Source organism: Trachemys scripta, chromosome 1 (assembly GCF_013100865.1).
Source record: "Trachemys scripta elegans isolate TJP31775 chromosome 1, CAS_Tse_1.0, whole genome shotgun sequence".
Classification (NCBI taxonomy): Eukaryota; Metazoa; Chordata; order Testudines; family Emydidae; genus Trachemys; species Trachemys scripta.
Window position 1 is genome coordinate 229,708,507 of NC_048298.1, and position 19,338 is coordinate 229,727,844.

At 43.0% G+C, this 19,338-nt stretch overlaps 1 protein-coding gene across 12 annotated transcripts in view; it reads right to left on the reverse strand.

The window, feature by feature from the left end:
- Positions 1-18,204, reverse strand: part of INPP4A (inositol polyphosphate-4-phosphatase type I A) — a 141,362-nt gene extending 123,158 nt beyond the window's left edge. For 5 of the 12 annotated variants that reach the window (XM_034757940.1, XM_034757945.1, XM_034757936.1 and 2 more), the window contains exon 1: positions 18,062-18,204. The gene's annotated coding sequence lies outside the window, so the exon portion shown is untranslated. The remainder of the gene's footprint in view (positions 1-18,061) is intronic. The other 7 variants (XM_034757942.1, XM_034757944.1, XM_034757941.1 and 4 more) reach the window with 3 other exon arrangements.
- Between the last annotated feature and the right edge of the window lie 1,134 nt (positions 18,205-19,338).

A 19,338-nucleotide genomic window follows, 5' to 3' on the forward strand; every position in this document is an offset into this window, starting at 1 on the left:
CAGGAAAGGCAGGCCCTTAACACTAATGCAGCAGAAAAGTTCTCCCCCCCATGAAGACTCTGCCTTTGGCTCCATCTCCACTGTGAATGCCCAGCATGCACCATACTATGATGCTATAGCAACAAGGGAACTGCCCTGAGCACGCATAGGGTCAGTCAGCTCACCACTGAATAAATATTGTCTGCCTTTCATACACGGCATGAGAAACTGTAGAAACTCTGCTCTGTCAGAAAGAAACAAGAATTTACCTGAGCCCATGTGGGCTGGCTGCCTGCATCAGTGTTGATTCCCCAGAAGCAAGGACATCACAGCATAGTGTATGCTGGGACAGCACAGTGGAGCTGAAGCCAGACCCAGTGGCAGCAGCTTCAGGGGAACTAACTAGGCTGGTAAACAGGGGATTCATCACACTTTGCTGAAGTACAGTCACTTCCCTTTAAATGGAGACTATATTCCTAAGTAAGCGATTGTGCAACATAATTCCCTGTTATAAAGTCCCGTTGGAATTAGTGATGTGTGTGTCATACATTGGCAAGGACTGCGCAGAATAAAAACTAAGTAATGCATTACTGCACTAATGCCACATCATAATGACTGTAGAAACATATGGGGGGGGGGTGTGTGCAAAAAAAGTACCTTTGTTATCATAGTTTGACATCTTTGCCTGCTTCTGCATACCCAGAATAATAAATGCCAAATGGCTTAACTGCCTGTTAAGGAGCCAGAAAATTATTTTATGAATTAAACATTTTATTTGAAAGTAGAAAAAATACTTCAATTTTATGCATTTCAGGACAATACCAGGTAAAATATTTCAGCTGAAACATTGGAGCCATATTGCTGCACTATAAACACATTTTTATACTATGCTGCACATAATGGTATGAAGGTAACAGGTGCACATACTCAACGGGCATTTCTCAAGCAAGATTCTTAGCCATTTTGGGAAAAAAAAAACTTTTTAAACAACTAAAGGCATCAATTAAAAATGAAATGACCAGCAGCCTCTTAAACATCAAACTCTTAAAACTTGTAAAGTTTGGGGAAGACTCATACTTAAAAACAATTATCGTCACTGGTTTTACGTGATACTCCAACTAAAAAGTATTAACCACTTTATGTTATTGTTTATAAATACAGTATATTACATAGGTATTTACACTGCAGTCATCATCATGGTATTGGAGTGCCTTTTAGAGCAGCGGTTCTCAACCAGGGATACATGTACCCCTGAGGGCACTCAGAGGCCTTCCAGGGGGTACATCAACTCATCTAGATATTGCCTCCTTTTACAACAGGCTACATAAAAAGCACTAGCAAAGTCAGTACAAACTAAAATTTCATACCATGACTTGTTTATACTGCTCTATATACTATACACTGAAATGTAAGTACAATATTTATATTCCAATTGATTTATTTTATAATTGTATGGTAAAACTGAGACAGTAAGCAATTTTTCAGTAAGAGACTGGAAGTCACAATTAGCTACAGTCACAGTAATAGGTGCTCCTATAATTGAGATACCACGTTAACCCTTTAATAGACACTGCCACAGTTTAGCTGCAGGACATTTTATATGTTGCCAATGTTTAAAATAGACAAGTCACTACTGGGTTCAATTAGAAACAGAGTGTGAGGGAGATGAAGGAGTGCATTGAATCTAAACATCTAATTAAATTTTTAAATGGCAGAAAGTGTGGTATCTAATTCTTATTCTTAGGGCCTACCAAATTCACGGCCATGAAAAATGCATCATAGACAATGAAATCTGGTCTTGTCTTCTTCTCCCCCTCTCCCCCCATGAAATCTGGTCTTTTGGGTGCTTTTACCCTATAAAGATTTCATGGGGGGAGACCAGCGTTTCTCAAATTGGGGGTCCTGACCCAAAAGGGAGTTGCAGGGGGGTCACAAGGTTATTTTAGGAGGTCACAGTATTGCCTCCCTTACTTCTGTGCTGACGTCAGAGCTGGGCGGCATACCATACCATGCTACCCTTACTTCTGTGCTGCTGCTGGCAGCAGCTCTGCCTTCAGAGCTGGACTCCCGGCCAGCAGCCACTGCTCTCCAGCTGCAGAACTCTGAAGGCAGCACCACCACTACCAGTAGCAAAGAAGTGAGAGCAGTAGTACCGCAATACCCCCTACAACAGGGGCAGGCAAACTTTTTGGCCTGAGGGCCGCATTGGGTTTCGTAAATTGGATGGAGGGCCGGTTAGGGGACAGGGCCGCTTAGGGGAGGGGGTCGTAGCCCGGCCCCATCCACACACACCCACTCCCTGTCCCCTGACTGCCCCCGGACCGCCGCCGCCCCATTCAACCCCTTCTCTCATTCCTGACGCCGCCCTCTTCCCCAGGACCCCTGCCCCATCCAACCACCCCTACTCCCTGTCCCCTGACTGCCCCCTGCCGCCCCATCCAACCCCTCCCCGCCTTCGTGACTGCCCCCCCGGAACCCCAGCCCCCATTCAACCCTCTGTTCTCCCACCCGACCCCTATCTACACCCCCGAACTCCCCTGCCCTCTAGCCAACCCCCCCCGCTCCCTGCCCCCTTACCGTGCTGCCTGGAGCAGTGGTGGCTGGCAGTGCTACAGCCACGCCGCCCAGCTGGAGCCAGGCCACGCCGCCGCCACCACGTAGCACAGAGCACTGGGTCAGGCCAGGCTGTGCAGCTGCGCTGCCCCAAAAGCTCACAGCCCCACCGCCCAGAGCATTGCGCCGGCGGCAGAGCGAGCAAGCTGAGGCTGCGGGGGAGGGACTGGGGACTAGCCTCCCAGGCCAGGAGCTCGGGGGCCAGGCAGGACGGTCCTGCGGGCTGGATGTGGCCCGCGGGCCGTAGTTTGCCCACCTCTGCCCTACAACAACCTTGTGACACCCCCCCCACACACACACTACTACTTTTTGGGTCAGGACCCCTACAATTACAACACCATGAAATTTCAGATTTAAATAGCTGAAATCATGACATTTACCATTTTTAAAATCCTCTGACCATGAAATTGACCAAAACGGACCATGAATTTGGTAGCATCCTACTTATTCTCCAACCAGCCTCTTCCAACAATGGATAGGGTTTTAAATAAAGGAGTATGGTACATTTAACATATAACTCCACCTGCTTTATTGGCAAACAAAGGCAAGTTGAGCCAAATTACATTTGCAGCTAATGCAGACTATTATCCAGCCAATGACAGTATGGTATTGTAAGACTGGCAGTGAGGTCCAATAGACTGAGCACAAGGCTAGGAGCTAGGAACTCCTGAATTTTAACCCCAACTATGCCAATAGCTACCTCTGTGGCCTTGGTCAATCAATTCATCTCTCTGGCTCAGCTTACCATCAGCAAAATGGGGATAACGCTACCTACCTACCTTAAAAGAGGTTTGTGAGGATGAGTTAATGTTTGTACATTGCTCCAACAAAAGGAGGACACTACGTGAACCTTAAATTTCACTCAGGTTATGTCTAGACTAGAAAAAATGGTCATGTTTAGAAATGTGTTAGCTAACTATTTTAAACAGGATTTTTCACTTAGTGTAGAAAGGGCAAGTTATGGTTAAAATGTGGTAGTTAGTTTTAGTTAACCCTAGCATCCCTACAACTTTGAATTGTATTCAAAAGGTAAGATTTTATTATTAATTATTATTATTAAAATTGCATTTTCTGAACACCTGCTTGGGCGTTCCCATCTTGTGACACAATTACAGCATGGATCCAATTTAAAAAACAAAATTTAGGTCTATTTCCCCTGGGCTTTAATTCCAGCTATAACTAATTTAGAAGATGACCTTCACTGCTTATTTTTCCATTCATTTGGATATTTCCAATTATTAAGCCAGGGTGGTCCAATGTCATTTAAAACAGAAAGAAGCTAGTTGGCCACTGAGCCCCGCCCTGTGAAATCTCTCCTGCTCAATCGCCATATTGTATTTATAGTTAAATTGCTTTGCAATAGCAATATGACATGGCAGTGTGTGAAAATACTCTCTCATATTACACCAGACCTAGAACTTTTTTGCAGACGTTCTGCCTTTGGCCTTCCACACAAAGAAAAAGATGGTGACACACAAAAAGTTCTTCATGCCCTGATGTGTCTTACTGCTTAAATTAAAAGTTTATGGAAATTGGCTTGCAATCTACTTAAAATACAGTTATAAGTCCAGTGCTTGCTGCCAAATTCTGAAACCCTTTTAGATCCCTCACTGCAGGAAATGTGATGCAGGTTTCTCAGCTCCCCTGCTGACAGGACTGCTGACTCTCCAAGTCCCTCGCTGCAGGTCTGGGAGAGAAATAAACTTCTCAGCTGTTAACATAAACATTGAGGCTACTGTACAAATGGACAAAAGCACCATTCTGAGCTCCAACTGCCATCAAGTCTTGCTTATGCCATTACCCTTATTGCAGCACATACGGCATGTGACACCACCCACTGCGACGGAGACTCCAGAAAGACAGGCACAAAGGGGTACATTTACTATTGTGAGAATGAGTGTTTGTACTGAAAATTCCCCACTTCTGCCCCACGGCTGCTCACTCCCTCCATGTCCCACAGACCAGGGACAACAAAAGCCAGTCTCTCCTGGAAGGAGCAGGCAAGTAAGCATTTCCCCTTATAATGAATTGTGTAAATATCGCTGAAGTGTGTCTGAAACAACCCGTGATACTGTGGGTGGTTTTGTTCCCTTACAATGGGCTAATTTATTCCAGCCCTTAGTGAGCTGGGCAGTAAGACTCCACTTAGTGGCTTGCGTATGTTCATATTCTTACTCCAGTGATAGGGCGGGAGAACAGGCACTACCCACCTGACATTCCGGCCTGCGAGCAAGGAGGGAATGGAGGGGGAAGAACCCTGGCTCTACCCCATTCTCTTTATCATCAGCCAGAACAGCTGATGTGCTCCATGAAAAGGGGTGAAAGTTGCTCTCTCCTCTCCCCGAGTAATGGGGATGCCAGGGAAGAATTGTGACTGTATGAATCAGTATCATTCCCTGGATGGCTCCTGGGGCAGTACAGCTACACACTGCCCCTTACTCAAGGCAGATTGTAAAGTTACAATCTAGCTCAAAGGGAGTTTCCTGCTAATACATGTTAAGCACTTGTATTTTCTTTAGTCAGCCTACAAATTTGGACAATGCTTTTCTTTCCTAGGTCAAGCTGAATTAACTCTGGCTGTGATCTGCAGTTGAAGGGCGGTAGGATATATTGTATATTGCTATTGTGTTCTGCCTCTCCCCATTCTCTTTATTGTTTCAGAATCTTAGCCCATTTTTAAAAACAGGCAGTAAAAGTTACAGGGGGATTAATTCATTTTTTTTCTGGGAATTTTTAATTTTACTGAATAATCATCTTGTTACAAAGAGGAGAATGATGAATTGTTCTCCTTAACCACGGAGGACAAAATAAGAAGCAATGGGCTTAAATTGCAGCAAGGAAGTTTTAAGTTAGACATTAGGAAAAACTTCCAAACCCTAAGGGTAGTTAAGCACTGGAACAAATTACCTAGGGAGGTTGTGGAATCTCCATCATTAGAGGTTTTTAACAGCAGGATAAACAAAAACCTTTTAGGGATGGTCTAGCTATTAAGTTCTGCCCCAGTGCATGGACTAGAAGATGACCTATCAAGGTCTCTTCCAGTCCTACATTTCTATGATCTGTAACTTGCCCAGGTACATCCCTACAAATATTAACAATCAGTATTCACATGGCTCCTGTAGTGACTGTTCTTGAAAATACTAATTTATTCTAGACAATATCGCAATTACATCAAAACATGCATTTAGAAAAAAGCAGAGAAAACATTTTCTTGGTCTAACTCCCACAGAATGATTTCATTCTCACTTGCGTTAAATACAACACTTGTACTTTAGCTGCACTAAAATCCGTTTCAGCTCCCCTTTTGTGTATTTTGAGATGAGAGAAAACACATGACCATGGTAGCTCCTCCCAGTAAATACTTGTGTAACCCATGTGCCTAATAGGGAGATATCTCTTTAAGAGACCCTTTGGGGAGAGGTAGGAGTGAGTTGTGTCTGGGTCACTGTTGCTAGGCAGATTAAGCACTCCACATCCAGAAGCTTCTGGAATTGGGTGTGGTAGTTTTGGGTCTGCTCCAATAGGTTCCTTGTTGCTGGGGTCAGACTCCATGAGGGCAATCAGTCAGGGCAGCTGCTTCCCAGAAGGCCAGGTGTGAGTTGGGAGAAGCTGAGCCCAAGAGCAGGAAGCAGGTTGTTGTCCCCAACTCTGAAGCACTTTGCAGCAGATTAGTGATGTTGTTAACCCTCTAACAGGAAAGCATGGGCAATGCTAATTATAGCAAGGGGCAATTGGGAGAGAAAAATAATTTCTATTTTAATTGTATGCTTTGAATGTTGTTTTGATTTTAGCCAAACTGTTCTAGTTAAATTGTCTCAACTAGTCTGAGTCACCAACTTTTCTTTAAAAGTAGTAATGAGGAAAGAGTCGTTTTTATTTTGCTATTCTCAGTTTTGTATTTTCTTATAACAGGTTTTTTTTTAAATCTATACACATAACTGAGTGGTTGGTTAATCAGTTCGCTGACTGGTTAGTGTGATTTCAGCAGAGGAAGAGTCTGCCTGGATTCCAACTGAAGATCCCTACAAGCAAGTGGAGGGAAGATGTTGTTTTAGACTCAGCAGACTGTATAGATTTGGTGATCAAAGACTAACTGAGACCTTGGTGAACAAAACTTAAGCTTCTGGGAACTTTCCATTTCTTCTCACTGTTTCTGTGGGGACTGAACTGTTCAGATTTTAATGTGTTTTTTTTATTTATGTACAACTGTGAAGGTAATGTCTGTGGATTATAAAATAGCCATGTCATGCTGTAAAAAGTAGATTATTATTTGTTTCTTTATCATAAGATTTTATAAAGCTATTTAATTAAATTCATTTCTTTAGTTCCTTTTGGGACTTGAATGTGGGGAAATTGACCCTGTGCAATCCTTGCTGAAAATCCTTAGACACTGAACTCTGGGTCTCCAGCTACTTTTTTTTGGATTTTTTTTTTTTTTTTTTTTTTTTTTTTTTTTTAAGGCACAGGAGATAGGAAATGAAGTGAACTCTAGCCCACCCAAAGGTTACACTTGCACACCTCCACAACTCAGTTATATGCCAAGTGTACAGCGATGGCCTGTACATTAAGAATCGTTGGAAATAAGATTACAAAATAAGGCCCCAATCTTGCATGCTGCTCTGTATGAGCAGATCCTGCCCTTGTGTTCTCTTTTAAATGTTAAAGGAAGGCTCTGTTTTGTCATCACAGATGTATACTATGGTCCAGCCCAGTGACTCAGTAATACAGAGTGACATCATGAGATAGACTGGAGAAGGGAGGGAGTGACTGAGGAGAACATGAAGAGTGAGAAAATTCTGCATGAGTTGGGTCACATCTGCCTGACTCACAGGTGGGAGGGTGAAATACATTCTGAATTAGAGGACACCAACACACACAAAAATAGATGTGTTTTATAAACAGGGCTCTCACTTTCTGTAATAATGTGTCAAATGGGAAATTCAGTCCTGGTGACAGAAATCTGTCAAAACTTGGCTGCAATGTTCTATGACATCTCATCCATATACTTCTCTCTATCTCCCCTTATTTTGTCAGTTTTAGAGATCCTGGTTAACAAGCACTAATGCAGATCAAGCCAAAGTGTACATTACCTCCCCAGGAAGCCTGTGAGGGGAAAAAGAGGTTTCTGTCTTCTGAATATTTGTATTTGATGTATTTATTTTTCAGTTAAAACTCCCCCTTTCTGCTGCATTGTTTACCAAAATTTGTCACAAAGTAGGGTGACCAGAGAGCAAATGTGAAAAATTGGGACAGGTGGTGGGGGGTAATAGGAGCCCATATAAGAAAAAGACCCAAAAATTGGGACTGTCCCTATAAAATCGGGACATCTGGTCACCCTATCACAAAGCATCGTACTTCTGCAACAAAGAGAACCTGAGCTCCAGCGGCTTTGTCTATAGTCTTTTGACAAAGAGCATACAGAGAGTGAAAGTAAACGTAACCAACTACCATCCTGTTCAGTCTCACTATACGGAGAAGCATGAGAAGCAACTGCAGAATAAATCTGTTTTTTCTCCAATGGACACAACTGATCTTAAAATTTGAGCATAAAACACAGCGAACACACAAAAACATCTAGCTATAAACCATCTTTCATTGAAAGTTTTAATTATTTCAAAGGCATTAAAAGTAATGGGGTCTAATGTAGACTAAGTTACCATGGGATACAAGGGAAGTAATGTACATCAAGTAGCCATGGGATAAGAGGGAAGGTCCTCTCATGGATCAGTACCTGGTTAAAGCACTGTTTCCCAAACTTGGGATGCCATTTGTGTAGGGAAAGCCCCTGACAGGCTGGGCCGGTTTGTCTACCTGCTGCGTCCGCAGGTCCAACCGATCGCAGCTCCCACTAGCCGCGGTTCGCTGCTCCAGGCCAATGGGAGCTACTGGAAGTGGCGGCCAGTACGTCCCTCGGCCTGCGCCGCTTCCAGCAGCTCCCATTGGCCTGGAACAACGAACTGCGGCCAGTGGGAGTCGCGATTGGCCAGACCTGCGGATGCGGCAGGTAAACAAACCAGCCCAGTGCGCCAGGGACTTTTCCTACACAAGCGGCGCCCCAAGTTTGGGAAACACTGGGTTAAAGGATAGGAAACCAAGGGTAGGAATAAACAGTCAGTTTTCACAATGGAGAGAGGTGAACAGCGGGGTCCTTCAAGGATCTGTACTGGGACCTGTGATATTCATTAATGATGTGGGAAAAGGGATGAATAGTGAGTGGCAAAGTTTGCAGACAATACAAAATTATTCAAGATAGTTAAGTCCAAAGCAGGCTGTGAGGAGTTCCAGATGGAGCTCACAAAACAGGGTGACTGGGCAACAAAATGGTAGATGAAATTTAACTCTGATAAATGCAAAGTAATGCACATGGTATTGGTATAGTTGGGATTATTTTTTCCAATTATGAGTTCTAAATGAGCTATTACCACCCAAGAAAGAGATCTGGAGTCTCCATGGATAGTTCTCTGAAAACACCTACTCACTGCACAGCAGCAGTGACAAATACAGGTAAAAGACAGACAAGGTAAATGGTGTAAATGTATTAAACAGTAATAGGGTTAAACAAAACATTGAAAAAAACAGGAAAAAATAATTCACACCATTTCTCATTTGAGAAAATGGTGCACTATGATAGATATAGCCATGGTACCTCAAGTAGAGGCACTATCAGTGCTCACAATACAAATAAGATTTAGCTGGCGCAATACTTGGATGGGAAGACTCCAAGTAAGACCCCTAAGTGCTTCAAGAAATGACGTTGGTGATTTAATAGGTGGCTTACTTCTATCAGAGTCACTACAGTACCCACTGCCCATGGACTCTAATTTTATGCACCCCCTATTAAAGTTCTCACTTCCCTGAAGCTTCAATTGGGTACAGAATTCTTCACTCAAATTGTAGCATTACATGTGCTTTTAAGCAGCCACTGCATTTCACAGTTTCCTTTAGTGTTGGGGAAAACCATATAGATATATTGTATATAAATAGTTTGCACAATCAATCAAGTCTGTAAAGCACTTTGGGATTCTTTGGGAAAAGATGAGCTCTATAAACTGAAGTTATTATAAATCTGTTGATCTCCCACCAAGTTTTTCAAGAATGCTCTACTCACATGAAAAATTTTAAGGCAAATCATTGCTGTATCCTAGTTAGTGCTGAAACATTACTTAATTTATTTCTCCACAATGATACGTCCTCACTAGTAGTAGGGGAAGCAAAAGTGGATGGGAACCTGGGAGGCAGTGACCATGAGATGGTCGAGTTCAGGATCCTGACACAAGGAAGAAAGGAGAGCAGCAGAATACGGACCCTGGACTTCAGAAAAGCAGACTTTGACTCCCTCAGGGAACAGATGGGCAGGATCCCCTGGGAGAATAACATGAAGGGCAAAGGGGTCCAGGAGAGTATTTTAAAGAATCCTTATTGAGGTTGCAGGAACAAACCATCCCGATGTGTAGAAAGAATAGTAAATATGGCAGGCGACCAGCTTGGCTAAACAGTGAAATCCTTGCTGATCTTAAACGCAAAAAAGAAGCTTACAAGAAGTGGAAGATTGGACAAATGACCAGGGAGGAGTATAAAAATATTGCTCAGGCGTGCAGGAGTGAAATCAGGAAGGCCAAATCACACTTGGAGTTGCAGTTAGCAAGAGACGTTAAGAGTAACAAGAAGGGTTTCTTCAGGTATGTTAGCAACAAGAAGAAAATCAAGGAAAGTGTGGGCCCCTTACTGAATGAGGGAGGCAACCTAGTGACCGAGGATGTGGAAAAAGCTAATGTACTCAATGATTTTTTTGCCTCTGTCTTCACGCACAAGGTCAGCTCCCAGATTGCTGCACTGGGCAGTACAGCATGGGGAGAAGGTGACCAACCCTCTGTGGAGAAAGAAGTGGTTCGGGACTATTTAGAAAAACTGGACGTGCACAAGTCCATGGGGCCGGATGCGCTTCATCCGGGGGTGCTAAAGGAGTTGGCGGGTGAGATTGCAGAGCCATTAGCCATTATTTTTGAAAACTCATGGTGATCGGGGGAGGTCCCAGATAACTGGAAAAAGGCTAATGTAGTGCCCATCTTTAAAAAAGGGAAGAAGGAGGATCCGGGGAACTACAGGCCAGTCAGCCTCACCTCAGTCCCTGGAAAAATCATGGAGCAGGTCCTCAAGGAATCAATTATGAAACATTTAGAGGAGAGGAAAGTGATCAGGAACAGTCAGCATGGATTCACGAAGGGGAAGTCGTGCCTGACTAACCTAATTGCCTTCTATGATGAGATAACTGGCTCTGTGGATGAGGGGAAAGCAGTGGATGTGTTATTCCTTGACTTTAGCAAAGCTTTTGATACGGTCTCCCACAGTATTCTTGCCGCCAAGTTAAAGAAGTATGGGCTGGATGAATGGACTGTAAGGTGGATAGAAAGCTGGCTAGATCGTCGGGCTCAACAGGTAGTGATCAATGGCTCCATGTCTAGTTGGCAGCCGGTTTCAAGTGGAGTGCCCCAAGGGTCGGTCCTGGGGCCGGTTTTGTTTAATATCTTTATTAATGATCTGAAGGTGTGGACTGCACTCTCAGCAAGTTTGCAGATGACACTAAACTAGGAGGCGTGGTAGATACACTAGAGGGTAGGGATCGGATACAGAGGGACCTAGACAAATTAGAGGATTGGGCCGAAAAAAACCTGATGAGGTTCAACAAGGACAAGTGCAGAGTCCTGCACTTAGGACGGAAGAATCCCATGCCCTGCTACAGACTAGGGACCGAATGGCTAGGTAGCAGTTCTGCAGAAAAGGACCTAGGGGTCACAGTGGACGAGAAGCTGGATATGAGTCAACAGTGTGCTCTTGTTGCCAAGAAGGCTAACGGCATTTTGGGCTGTATAAGTAGGGGCATTGCCAGCAGATCGAGGAACGTGATCGTTCCCCTTTATTCAACATTGGTGAGGCCTCATCTGGAATACTGTGTCCAGTTTTGGGCCCCACACTACAAGAAGGATGTGGAAAAATTGGAAAGAGTCCAGCGGAGGGCAACAAAAATGATTAGGGTCTGGAGCACGTGACTTATGAGGAGAGGCTGAGGAAACTGGGATTGTTTAGTCTCCAGAAGAGAAGAATGAGGGGGGATTTGATAGCAGCCTTCAACTACCTGAAGGGGGGTTCCAAAGAGGATGGAGCTCGGCTGTTCTCAGTGGTGGCAGATGACAGAACAAGGAGCAATGGTCTCAAGTTGCAGTGGGGGAGGTCCAGGTTGGATATCAGGAAAAACTATTTCACTAGGAGGGTGGTGAAACACTGGAATGCGTTACCTAGGGAGGTGGTGGAGTCTCCTTCCTTGGAGGTTTTTAAGGCCCGGCTTGACAAAGCCCTGGCTGGGATGATTTAGCTGGGAATTGGTCCTGCTTTGAGCAGGGGGTTGGACTAGATGACCTCTTGAGGTCCCTTCCAACTCTGATATTCTATGATTCTATGATTCTCAGGGAAGCAGAGGAAATACCCTTTAGGCAACAGATGTTACTCATGCTTAGGGTGACCAGATGTCCTGTTTTTAAAGGGACAGTCCTGTTTTGTGGGACTTTTTCTTATATAGGCGCCTATTATCCCCACCCCCGTCCCGTTTTTTCACAATTGCTATCTGGTCACCCTACTCATGCTGTATTACAAATTCTAATATTTTATAAACAAGCTTTGCCATTCTTTAATTAAAAGCCTTCTTTTTAAGAACTTGATTGATTTTTCCTTGTTTTAGATCCAAGGGGGTTGGATCTGTATTCACCAGGAGTTGGTGGGAGGAAGGAGGGGGAATGGTTAATTTCTCCTTGTTTTAAGATCCCAGGGGTTTGGATCCGTATTCACCAGGAAATTGGTGAAAGGTTTCTCAGGCTTCCCAGGGAGGGAATTCATTGGGAATGGTGGCAGCGGACCAGAGCTAAGCTGGTAGTTAAGCTTAGAAGTTTTCATGCAGACCCCTACATTTGTACCCTAAAGTTCAAAGTGGGGATACAGCCTTGATAATTAATAAAACAGAAATTCCTCATTATCACCACCAGTACACACGCGCGTGCGCGCACACACACACACACGCTCACTTCCAGGCTTTGAATCATTTAAGAAGACTCCTTCTCATTGAACATACACAGCTCAATATAATTCTTCTGACCAAACCTTTAGGAAATAGAAAAGTCAGTACAAAACTATCTTGCTATTATTATTCTATGTCTTTTCCAGGGAATAACATTGCTACTAGTGAATAATATGACTTTTGGGATTAAAGTCAGATACCTAAGAGCCTGAAACATTACAGAAGAAATATTTTGGAGCATGTTATAGTTTAGGAAGCTCAGGATTAAAATACATTTGTCATCTATCACATAGGAATTTATTCTTGTTGCAGACCAGGGGTCGGCAACCTTTCAGAAGTGGTGTGCCGAGTCTTCATTTATTCACTCTGATTTAAGGTTTCGCGTGCCAGTAATACATATTGATGTTTTTAGAAGGTCTCTTTCTATAAGTCTATAATATATAACTAAACTATTGTTGTAGGTAAAGTAAATTAGGTTTTTAAAATGTTTAAGAAGCTTCATTTAAAATTAAATTAAAATGCAGAGCCCCCCCGGACTGGTGTCCAGGACCCGGGCAGTGTGAGTGCCACTGAAAATCAGCTTGTGTGCCGCCTTCGGCACGTGTGCCATAGGTTGCCTACCCCTGTTGCAGACTATTTAATGCCACCTAAAAGCCCGGGTGTTGAAAAGTAATTCCTATAGCCAGGGGTATTTTATAATCTGAGTCATTTCCCAACTAATTCATGGAAGTTTATATGTTTATATGTTCCTTAGTTCACTTTTACCTGTAACATTTCTACAATCAACCCTGTGGCATTGCTAAATACTACCCAGAAAATAATCTGATTTAAGGATTAAGTGCCATTTTTTAAAGTACACACACAAGGTCACTCCCTAACCACGTGTGACTCGGTACTTTACCACTTCACTGCCATCCTTTGAAGCCTGAACAGCATATGCAAGAGGTGCTCTGCTGCATTAAAAGATGAAATGCAAAACCAAAATGAAAACTGAACTAATCCCAGACTTCTGCATTCTACTTGACTGTAGGGGGTATTCAGCACAGAAATAGCATGGCATGACCTGAAGCCCCAACCTCATTTAAACAGAGCACACTGAGCCAGATTCATCCCTGTGCTGGCTATGAGGTGGCTATAAAAGGCTAGATCAGCAGCGGCTCAGTCCTTGAGGGTTGACCAAGCTTGTACCCCTGCTCCCATGGCACTGTGGATCTTGTTCAGTCAGGGAATAGGCACTGCTTTCTCCCATCCTTAGCATGCCCCCGTAACACTTCCTACACAGGGGGCTCCTGGAGAGGGAGCACACTGAGGGCAGAACTAGTTCAGTACCTGGCAGAGAGGTCCGCTATGCTGCTAATCTTCACTGGGGGGGTGGGGATGGGGTGTTTACACCTGTTTTATGACCCCTTTCCGCTATGTCAGCACAAAGGAGCCTTAGGGCAGTGATGACTTGGGTCCTTCCCAAATACGCTGGGGAGCAAAGAGAGACCAAGCTTTACTGGCCTTTCCCCCCTTCTTTTAAAGCCCAGGGAACAGTTCTAATCCAAACAGGTGACTTTATCTGGAGACCAGGAAAAACTATAGAAACAAAGCAAATACTTCTGCCTCCCCATGAAATAAGTGACCGTAAAGCAGTTAATTTAGCTTTCTATAGCTTGACACCATGACTAATTAGTCAATTAGAAAGAAAATTAGATTTTTAACAAATGAAATGGTTCAGAATTACAAACACCAGGTTGGGCTGCTCAAGTTCATGAATTTCATTTCCATGACAAACACCCAATTTCCAGTTGTTTAGCTCTAACACACACACACACACCCCCCAAAAACAACCGTGTGTCTAAATCTACTAAACCAATTCCCTCTTTTCGTCCCCCCACAACAATTTTGAGTTAAAAACAAAAATAGCATGGCGGTTTTGAGCCACAGGACTATTTAAGACAGATATGATTATTTAGTGGACCGCAGAGACATTCATTTAAAAAAGTAAAGTATCACAGAAAATTTGTTTCTAAAATAAGTCAATCATTACCCGCCCCCGCATTTTGGAAAAAAAAAAAAGATAGTAATTTCATTTCAGTAACAGGACTAACGTTCCTCAAGGATCTTAACCAATCTCTTTAGAAAGCCTGGGTATGATTACAGATGTTCCAAAGTACCTGAGGGAGCTACTGTAGGGGATACACGGCAGGTGCTTCTCACAATGTCAGGTGTCAAAGAATTCAGGAATTTAAGTTTGGTGCAAGATGCTTCTATTTTCTCCTTGCTCCCCTCCTAGTTTTTCAGTTTACTCTCAAGGATATCACCCATGTTTTCTGTGCAAACTATTTCTCACCCCCCTCCATCACCCCACATGTTGGGAGCGAGAATAAGTAATGAGAGAGTCATTGGAGAGCAAGGGAGCATGAAAATGACCCTGTAGCATTTTCTCGGTGATGAGAACACTCACTAGCCCCCCTGCTCCAATTACTTTTTAAATGACTTATCTATAGTGCAATAGCTTCAACAGGAGATACTGAGGGAGCCCCACCTGAGAATATCCCATAATTTAGTGGTTAAGACACTCACATAAGGGGTGGCAGATTCCTACTCAAATCCTTTATCCCCTTCAGGCAGAGTGGGGACTTGAAGTGGGGGTCTCCTGACATCCCAGGTAAGTATCCCAACTACTTGGCTAAAAGTTATAAGGGAGGTGGTCGTCCTCCTCCTCTTCCTCTCACACACAAACCCAACCAGTTTGTGTAAGCTCACCCAATGCAGCAGCTGAGTTACCGGATTGGGCCCCACAGGTGAGTTACGAGGTTTGTGAATCGCTGTGGAGCTTAGACATTTGAACCCCTGGTGTGAGGCTTGCAGGGTGCATGCGCAGAGGCAGTAACAGACATCTAGGGAACTTTTACTGCAAAATTGTAGGCACCAAATGAGTTTAGGTGCCTATATGCTTCAGCAGCAGATGAGCATGGGGGCTGCGAATCCCAGTGGTGTCTGATTCTGGGATTTAGGCACATAAAGTGGCAGTTAGGTGCCTAAATCCTTTTGTGAATCCAGCCCAAATTGCCCAGGTAAACTACAAAGTGGGGGGGATTTTTTTTTTTTTAAGTTTTGCTCTTTTAAAATTGATGTCCTTTTCCATGTCGGCGTATTAATCCAAACCCTGAGTTGAGAGAGACACAAGATAACCAGCAGCTCTGGAGTTAACATAGCACTCTGTTGCACTGCAGTGGTTGCTTTTCTGAGGTCACAGAAAGCAAGAGTGGGTTGTGAACAAAAGCAGAGTGAAGAGAGGCTGCATTCAGGGCAGCTATTGTCATTTTTACTAAATATGTTAATTTAATTTGTTTTGAAAATGTTAACCACTAATAATTTAACTGTCTCTCTCAATTGCAGTATTGCAAAGACTGTACAACTCCCACTGAAGTCCTTAAAAGGATACTATTTTTTTTTCTCTTACTCAGTTTACAGATTGGTACGAGACAGAATACACATTCTACACACTCATCAGACACATAGTCAAAACTAAGTGCACATACACACATGCGCGCACACATACACCCTCCAAAAATGCAGAGAGGTTTGAGGAATGTTTTCCTTATTTCAGTCAGTTCAGATACCCTTCCCTTTGTGTAGTAGACACTGTTAAGGTTCCATCACAGGAGAATCTAGGAAGCAACCATAGTTTGCCTCCATAATATTACATAGAGAGAGAGAGATGTAGACATAGGTTTTACATACCTAAACAATGAAATTACTCATTGACTGAAAATCTGCTCTGGGAGAAGGAGAGCCAAGAGCTGAACTTTCTAAAGACCATTCTCATGCTACAACTTTTTAACTCCAATGGCACCTGCGGTCTAAGACTACTACAAGCACAATGACTGAGGTAAAGACGTTAGGCTCACCTCTCATAAAGCGATAGGAAACAAATTAGAACCTCTCTAATTCACAGCAATGACAGAAAACCATTGTGAATCAGTACGTTTTGTAAATTCGCAAGTAATTAATCACTCAGAAAAAAACCCAGGGACAAGGTAGCACAATTCTGAAAACTGTAATTTACATTGGTTTTAATGCTTCATAGTTCACAAGCAAATAAGGCCTGGTATCTTTCGTAAAAAGAAGTGCATCTTAGTGGTGTGAGACCTCATTACAGAGCCCTCTCTGCTAGTAAATCTTTGAGAAATGAGGAACATGTGTCCCTCTGGTACAAATTATAAAGTATGGAGATTAATGAAGCTCTCTTGTAGTCAAAAGTGAGTCAGCCAGCGGCCAGCTTTCTAAGCCACCTTCTTTCTGAGATTAACAGTGTAACACAACAGATGACCAGGCTGCAATAGGTTATTAAGAACAATTACCAACTTAATTGTAAGGTGCAACCTAACAGACAACTGCCTTCTAAATCCAAAATATACAAAGATATATGCCAAAAGCATAAAATGACGTTGAACACATGACTGCAGCTGAAAAGGAAAGATTAATAGGAGGACTTGTGAAAGGAAGGACACTATTCTAGACCAAAACTGATGAAATACAGTAATCAGTTATGAGGAGTACAGCAAAGACTCAAAACTTAGTAGGATTCCACCTGAGGATTATTAGCTATTTTGGTATGATACAAAAACTGTACTTTTTATAGTGAATGCCAACTTACAAAAACACGACTTTCATCACTTTTCAAATGTAAGCTAAAGAAAGTCAAGCTTCTGCGCCTGAGGAATTGACTAGCACATGTACTGTTCTTTGCAGATAACAATTAGAGCAGTATATATTCTAAACGTGTGTTATTTGGGGGCACAACAAAGGGAAAAAAGCAGCAGCGGGAGATACTGTTTTAAGTACTTCAAGCAACCTAAGCAACATTTACATTGAGGCAGTAAGGTACAGGTCACACCCAGCATCATACATGCCCAACCTTAACATGCAGGGTAAACTAATGATGTGATTTCAAATTTAAATCATTATTACAGTGATCCTGGCAAGGCTGTTTTTGATTCTGGAACTGCACAAATTCAGAAGTTGGCAAATTTGGTTTTAATGCATGAACTTGAACAGGAGTGCTTTCCAAATAATAAACAGAGTACTGTGTAATAACTCTCATTGCCCTAATACCTAACAGCTCTGCTCCATTGAAAGAGGTCCTCTATCCTTAACATGGCTGCCATGCATTACATAACATAGGATGCACTAGAGTATATCATTAGTTTGTTTTGTAGCGCATGTACCACCCATTAGCCATATGATTCTCTGTATGACATTTCAAGCAGCAAAGATTATGCTCAGCAATAAGAAGGCTGCAAGGATCAGCATCCTCGGAGGAAAAGCAACGCATAGGAAATTCAACCTTCCCAAGCTATTCATCTCCCTTTTCCCATCTCTCTCCCTCTAAGGAACAACAAACATTCTTACCTTTTAAAAAAAAAATTACGAACATAAACTGATCTTGCTCAGCAGAGCCTCCCGAGTTTCAGCCATGCCTGCAGAAATATCTTGGCACAATTGTCTCCTGCAGCAGGTAATCAATATCAGTCTGCTTCTTCTACTGCCAGAGCTGCTCCATCTGAATTCTAGCTAATGTGAACACTGACAGCGTGAGTCATATCAGCGACTCATAGCAGATGCAGAGCTGCAGGAGGAGTTTAAGTTTCAGTGTTTCTCACACTATGTGTGTATGTGTATATATATATATATATATATATATATATATATATATATATATATACACACACACACACACACACACACACACACAAGCTCTATGCTGCTTCTTTCACAAGAGGTGTTAACAGCTTCATTTCCCTCTGCGTACATTTACTATATCAATTCAGCATAGTTAGTTATTAACTGCAAATCCAGGAAGCCACTTGTCTCCTCACCAGAAACATTATTTTTATTTTAAATGTAAAAGGTTGCTGCAACCTTGCCAAACTGTGCAAGTATCTAATACTACAACAATTGAATGTATAATCCTGGCAAAAGTCTCAACACAAAACTCTTGAGCTCAGACCAGTAACAAAGATGTAGACTGGGGGGAAATTCAAGCAGCCCACAGGAATTTCCTAAACGCAGAAAATTTAATTGGGGTGAATTTCCTTCCTCTACATAAGCCCAATCTGTCATGCTTCTACATGGCAAAGTGCCAAGGGGAAAGTAGATGGGGGGGCGGGGTAAAAACCATTTGATTTATTTATATATTCCTATACATTTATCTAGATATTACCAATGCATCAATCACCATAGAATCTATGGGCAAGCCTACCTCCCCAGCCTGGGACCAGGACTTGAGGTTATAGTGCTGCGCCCACAACCCCCTTGTACTCCAGCCACTTTACCTACATGTGTGGGTGTTGGGGTGACACAATCCAAGAATGGACCAGTCCCCTGGCCCTTCCTGCAGCCTGCCCCCATCACTGCCCTCCTTGTGGAGCTGGCACAGAAACACTTTCTGCAGCACTCTAGAGGATCAGAGGACCTTGATCTGTGCTCCACCTGTGTAGCCCCAATGCAGGACTTAAGCAGCACAGAGGGCCTTATGCTGGTGAATTTCACCCTGGAAAGAGTACATTTTTTAAAAGGCAACAGTTGCATACACATAATAATGAGGAGGTCCACATTTCCATAAACGTAGTTACCAATTTACTTCTGAATTGGCATATTACACCAGGGCAGTCAGAGTGCTGAAGCTC